The 6,858-nt window shown below is 48.3% G+C and overlaps 1 pseudogene; it reads left to right on the forward strand.

Moving 5' to 3' along the window:
- Positions 1–4,194: 4,194 nt before the first annotated feature.
- LOC120875330 lies at positions 4,195–5,029 on the forward strand (annotated as a pseudogene).
- The last annotated feature ends 1,829 nt before the right edge of the window (positions 5,030–6,858 follow it).

A 6,858-nucleotide genomic window follows, 5' to 3' on the forward strand; every position in this document is an offset into this window, starting at 1 on the left:
CCCTGCTGATTGAGAACAATCTCACAGAGAAAGCTCAATCAAGAACTAGGGACTGGGGCTCAGGGCTATGTCTAGGATCAGGGTTTAGGATATGCATGGGGATGAGGCTCAATCTGTGTCAGCATCGGTGCTGGAACTTGCACTTGAGCTGAGCTAGACCTAGGCTGTCTCTGCTCTTCCCCCGTGTTCCAATAGGATGGCCATCCCAACACCCGAAATAACCTGTCTTCGTCCTTGAAATAAACTGAGCGGGAATCTTAGCCCCAGATGAAGGATTTCAATAAAAACTTTTCAAAGATTCACAACCTCTGGGGCAGGGTCCGGAGCCAAGTGTTGGGTAATATTCCTCTTCTCATGGGCCAGCTCAGGCCCCTCCATCAGGGCCTCCCCTCCTCCCAGCTCCGCAGCCCTGAGAGGACCCCAGTCTAGCCCAGTTACATGGCCTGCTGTTCTGTGTTAGAGCTCTGCTCCCTCTCCATGCCCTGCTCCCTAACACAGCTGAGTACAGAGGGGAGCCCTCTCTCTCTGTGATCACTGGGGGCAGTGGATTCCTGGGGCAGGAGGAGGGCTTCACTGGCAGTCATCCCATGACCCTAGTCCAGCACCAAAAGAGAGGGTGTGAGGAGACCCAGAGAGTCCTGGAGATCCATACAGCAGTGAGCAAGGGGGGGATCCCAAGAGGAGAAACAGGACGGGTCATCCCAGGACTGACCAGGCAGACATTTGCCTAGACACACCGGCAGTGGGGCTGGCGGATGCTCAGCTTTGCCTATGTACCTTCCGGAGGTAAGGCCTCTCTGGCTTCAAAGGTGGGTATGAAGCTGGTCCTCCCTTCCTGGGTGTCTCTTCTGGGCTCCCAATCCCCTAGGAGAGGAGTAGGGGTGGGGTGGGGTGGGGACCAGCTTACATGACTCATGTGCCCCTTGGCAGGTGCCTGCCCGTCCAGACCTTAATCCCGTTACTTTGCTCCTTAGAGAAGGGCTGCTATGATGGTTGAGGGCTCTGGCCACTTGACCAGGACAGAACAGGAGGCTCATGGGAGGAACAGGGAGAAGAGTGGGGGAAGGCAGGGCCCTCTGCATCCTCTGCTGAATTCTCAATTCTCCATGAGCCTCTGGCTCTTCTGCCTGGCTGACTCTCATCCTGGCCCACTCCCCAGACCAGCTCCAGCCCATGCTCCTCTCCACTCCCACCCCTGCCCATGGCTGCTGAGGTGGCCACGTGCTAGCTCTGGGAAGGGACAGAAGAAGCGGTATGAGAGAAGTAGCACCTTCCACTTCATTGTGCCTCCAGGACGGTGTTCTAGGCCGAGAGAACAGCCTTAGCAAAGCTCTACAGCTAACTCAGGTCAGGCACAGGAGGGAGGGCAGACCCCTCCCCACCGTCCAGCCACTTTTCAGAGCCCCCACTTCCCCAGCTCCCTCTGGGACCCAGCCCAGGCTCCCCCAGGGTCTCAGTTTACAGCCCTGCCCGTCATCACATCACTCAGGTACCAGGGTGTCAACCCACCTATTCCAAGCATGTTGACAGGGTCAGACCCACTCTGTGAGGCCCTGTTAGGAGCAGGTGACAAGCAGAAATCCCAGCTGAATCAGGCCAGCTGACCGCTTTCCTGCCTCTGGCCTGCCTCTCCCCCGTCTTTGCCTTACCCACTACCTGTGTTTCTGCCCCGGGTAATGACAGTGCCCAAGTAGGAAACCTGGCCCCAGACCTGCCCTTTAGTGTATCCTGCCCAAAGGTGTATCCTCTAAGGAAGGTCAGCGGTCTGACACCTAATGCCATTTTTCCTGGGTTGTTCTACCCAGACTGGTCTCTCTCCTGCTGGAACCTCTGGCTGGATTCCCCTGCTTACCAAGTCAGGCTGTGTGTGGTGTTAAAAGTTGAATGAAAGGAAAATCATGGCTCTCATATAGATGGAAAAATGAACACATGTTAAAGATTGTGTTTAATTCAGTATTAATGAGGGAACCAGGCAGACATTACGACCAGTTCAGGGGAGAATTCAAAGCAGCCTTAATTTATATGGAATAAAGAAATATTTAAATAGATTTATAAATACTTATAAAACTTTTTGTTTGCTTGATTGTAAACAATTATTTTGCATTGCTATCAGTCATCCTCAACATAAGATTGTAAAAAAAAAAAGAAATGTTTGTTTAAAAAATATATATATATATATACACACACACACACACACACACACATACACACACAGTTTCAGAAGAATGGTTTTAATCAAAACAGTGCATAGTTTTCCATTGGAAACATCTAGTAATTTTTTTTTATTCAAAATTTCCTTACAGTGGTCAGATTCTCTGAACTGTGAAGCAAAGGAAATGGGGCTTATTAAGTATTGGAGATATCAGGGAAGGCTTCCTGGAGGAGAGGGACTGGACAGGATAGGAAAGGGGAGGGCACTAGCAGAGACCACTGGGTGTCCCTGAATACTTCTCCTATTTTTCATTACTAATACTATCCCTTCTTGTTCTTTTTTCATACTGCATGGCATGTGGGGTCTTGGCTCCCCAACCAGGGATTGAACCTCCACCCCCTCACTGAAAGTACAGAGTCTTAACCACTGGACGGCCAGGGAAGTTCCCAACTGTCCCTTATTCTTAGCTGGGCATGCGGTGGTCCAGAATAAAGACTACATATCCCAGCTTCTCTTGTAAGTAGGTGTGACCATGTGACCTGGTTCTGGCCAATAGGATAAGAGCACCATGATTTCGGTTCAGTCGCTCAGTCCAACTCTTTGCAACCCCATGTACTGCAAAGCACCATGAGGGATGTCCCCAAAAGGAAAAAGTGTTACACTTTGTCATTCTCCTTCTTGCTGACTGAAATGTGAAAGTCAAGCTCTTGAACCATGCAGTAGAGACTGTAAATGCCAGATGGTGAAGCAAACAGGAAGGTCCTAGACATCCTTGTGAAGTCACCTGACCAGTTGTGGACTATCCACCTCCAAACTTGTTTGGTATGAGAGGGAAATAGATGTCTATGTTATTCAAGCCACTGTTATTTGGGGTTTTCTATTTTTCATTGCCCTAGCCCTGACTTTACACCTGTATTGGGTAGAAACTATGCCTGGCCTCCCTTCTCTGACTTGGCAGCACCTGACTCAGCTGACATGAACAGAGCTCACTCAGTGGGAGCAGTGGGCAGTCTTTGGGGGCACACATCCCTTCCAGGCAACCCACACTTTTAGGTGCTCTTAGCCCTTCATGATTTTGCTTTCTTCATACTTCTCCATGTCTCCCCAACAAGCACCCTCCACTTGGGCTAAGTGGGAACACTCATTCTTTCCAGGCACATTTCCAACTCCATGCTTTTGCTCCTGATTCAAGGGGTAGGTACTATGAACCGCCCATTGAAGTGAAGTGAAAGTTGCTCAGTTGTGTCTGACTCTTTGTGATCCCATGGGCTATACAGTCCATGGAATTCTCTAGGCCACAATATTGGAGTGGGTAGCCTTTCTCTTCTCCAGGTGATCTTCCAAACCCAGGGACTGAACCCAGGTCTCCCACAATGCAGGCAGATTCTTTACTGGCTGAACCACAAGGGAATCCCATTAACCAAGGAAAAAATTGGAAAACCAGCACAATGTCTACCTTTAATAGAAATCCTGGCTGCAGAGAAATAGAAATCTGCATAAAGGCATCAGAGAGTCAACACAACAGTGAAGAACTCCTAGACCAAGATACAAGGAGGAGACAAAAAAGGTTCAGCATTCAGAGCTGCATTTCCCATGGGGGTGTTTGTCTATCATAAAAAGGTAGCTGAGAAGCTGATCAGTACTTTGAAGAGCTTCTAGGTTACTATAGAGACAAAAGCTGAAGTCTAGGACCTGCCAAAGTTTGGGGTAGTGTGGGCGTATGTTCTTATAAACCCATAGACCATTGGTTTGGAACACTGGACGGCTGTATCTTGGGAGTAAGGGTGATCTGGAAGTAAGCCATATCTCACATAAACTGCAGCCCAGTTTTCAGTCTCAATTCATAAAATTGGATTACAATTATCTTGAATTGCTCATGAATTCAGGCACTGGGATAGGAAAACGAAATTGCCTCTGGTGGAAGATAACATTATCTTAATCCTCAAAACATTTTACAAGCTAATGTTTTTAAAATGTTTGGCACACAGCTAAGGCAACAAGGCCCAGGAGGAGACAGGAAAACATGAACCAAGAATTAATGAATGCAGCAAACAGCAGAAGCTCCCTCCGAGGATGGCTGCAAAACTCTCAGCTTCAAGCCTGACTGGGGCAAGGGCTACTCAGGAAAACTAGAGGCTCTTGAGCTCTCAAGCGAATTTGAAGAAGCCAAGCAAACCTCTGAGGTGGGTTTAAAACATAAGGCATTCACATAAGGCAAACATTCCTCAGCTCAAAGAAGGTTTACAGTCATGGAGGCTTTGTTGGCAGAGAAGAAATGCATGAGCCCTTTCAGAACACTCGATCTGTTCTGGAAGCTGAAGAGTGATCCCAGGACAAGGACGCAGCCCACTAACCCTACCTACCAGGAGCTAACAGAGCAACTATGAAACAAGTCATTCAACCTGGACACAAAACTGCAAGATCCCTGATCATGACTACTCTACCCTCAGGGTCCTCCTCAGGCAGTGTGGGCAGTGTGCCTGAGGAGGAGGACGTTGCGACACCTGCACCACCACCTCCTCCCCCAAAGCAGCCCAAGCCGGAGCCAAAGGAAGATCTTTCCAGAGAAGAAGCAGGCACTGAAAGACAAAGAACCCGGGGCTGATAAGGAGAAAGGGTTTGACACAGCCTTGAAGCTCCATGACAGAGCCACGGGCCTGGACTCCACCAACGTGATTTACGTGACCAGTCAAGCAGCCATGTTCTCTGCAAAGGGTGACTACGGTGAATGCCGGGAGCTTTGTGAGAAGACCGCTGAAGTGGGCCAGAAGAACTATCAACAGATGGCCAGAGCTTATGCTCAAATTGGCAACTCATTTCAAAGAAGAAAAGTACAAGGACGTCATCCATTTTTACAAGTCTCCAGCAGAGCACTGAATCCGAGGTGTGCTCCAAACATGCCAACAGCACTGCTCCCTCTGCTATCCAGCAGCTTCCCACTAGCTAGTTTACATGTGGTAGGGGTATATATGTCAATACTACTCAGCTCGGTGCTCTGTGATAATCTAGATGGGGGGAGTGGGCTGGGAGGGAGGCTCAGGGGGGAGGGGATACATGTAAACACATGGGTGATTCACAGTGTTGTACAGCAGAAACTAACATAGCATTGTAAAGCAATTACCCTCCAATTAAAAAAGAGCACCAACAGAAAGAGAAAATCCTCAAGGAGCAAGAGCCTCCATAAGCTCTGAGTTGGCTTCGAGAACAAAGGCAATGAATGTTTTCAGGACAGGGACTCTCCCCAGCCCCGGAAGCATTTAGACAGACTCTATCAAACAGAACCCACACAATGCCCAATTGTACACTGAGTGTACAGTGATCCAGCCCGCTATAGCAATCTCCTGTGGTTTTAGGTGGCACTCAAGAACTGTGAGACTGTATTCAGCCAGAACCAACCTTCATCAAGGGTTTTCCATGGAAAGTGGTTGCCCTTGAAGTGATAAAAGATTACCCACAGGTCACAAATGTCTAACCAGAAGGCACCAACCCTGGACTCCAATCGTAAAGGAGGTGATAGATGGTTACCAGTGCTCCCTGAAGGCCCAGGACAACTGACACGACAGCCTGGAGGTGTGACGTGAGGGGCCATGACCACCTCCAGGTGCAGCGGATGACCAGTGACCCTGCTTCACCCTGGAGCAGATGCAGAAGTGCCTCTAGGAATGTAAATCGGTGTAGCCACAATTTATAGTGCGAAGCACCGTGGAGTTTCCTCAACTCCCGCCCCCCCAAAAAAGTTGCCATATGACCCAGCAATCCCACTCCTGGGCATATACCCTGACAAAACTATAATTAGAAAAGATACATGCATAGGAATTTCCTGGTGGCCCAGTGGTTAGGACTCCATGCTTCCACTGCAGGGGGCACTGCAGGTTTGATCTCTGGTCAGGGAACTACCACCTCACATGCCATACAGCATGTCCAAAAAAAAAAAAAGACACAACCCTATGTTCATAAGCAGAACTGTTCACAATAGCCAAGACATGGAAACAACCTAATGTCCATCAACAGATGAATGGATAAAGAAGATGTGGGGGGGTGTGTGTGTGTACACACAGATACATGATGAAATTTTAATCAGTCATGAAAAAATGCCATTTACAGCAACGTGGATGGACCTACAGATGATCACACTAAGCAAAGTCAGTCAGAAAGAGAAAGACAAATACCATATGATATCACTTATATGCTCCTTGGAAGAAAAGTTATGGTAAACCTAGACAGCATATTAAAAACCAGAGATATTACTTTGCCAACAAAGGTCCATATAGTCAAAGCGATGGTTTTTCCAGTAGTCATGTATGGATGTGAGAGTCAAGCCATAAATAGGCTGAGTGCTGAAGAACTGATGCTTTTGAACTGTGGTGCTAGAGAAGACTCTTGAGAGTCCCTTGGACTATAAGGAGATCCAGCCAGTCAATCCTAAAGGAAATGAATCTTGAATAGTCATTAGAAGGACTGATGCTGAAGCTTAGGCTCCAATACTTTGGCCACCTGATATGAAGAGCTGACTCATTAGAAAAGACCCTGATGCTGGGAAAGACTGAAGGCAGGAGGAGAAGGGAACGACAGAGGATGAGATGGTTGGATGGCATCACTGACTCAATGGACATGAGTTTGAGCAAGCTCTGGGAGATGGGGAAGGACAGGGAAGTCTGGCATGCTGCAGTCCATGGGTTTGCAAAGAGTTGGACATCACTGAGCAA

The sequence above is a fragment of the Oryx dammah genome, unplaced genomic scaffold (genome assembly GCF_014754425.2).
Source record: "Oryx dammah isolate SB20612 unplaced genomic scaffold, SCBI_Odam_1.1 HiC_scaffold_16, whole genome shotgun sequence".
Lineage (NCBI taxonomy): Eukaryota > Metazoa > Chordata > Mammalia > Artiodactyla > Bovidae > Oryx > Oryx dammah.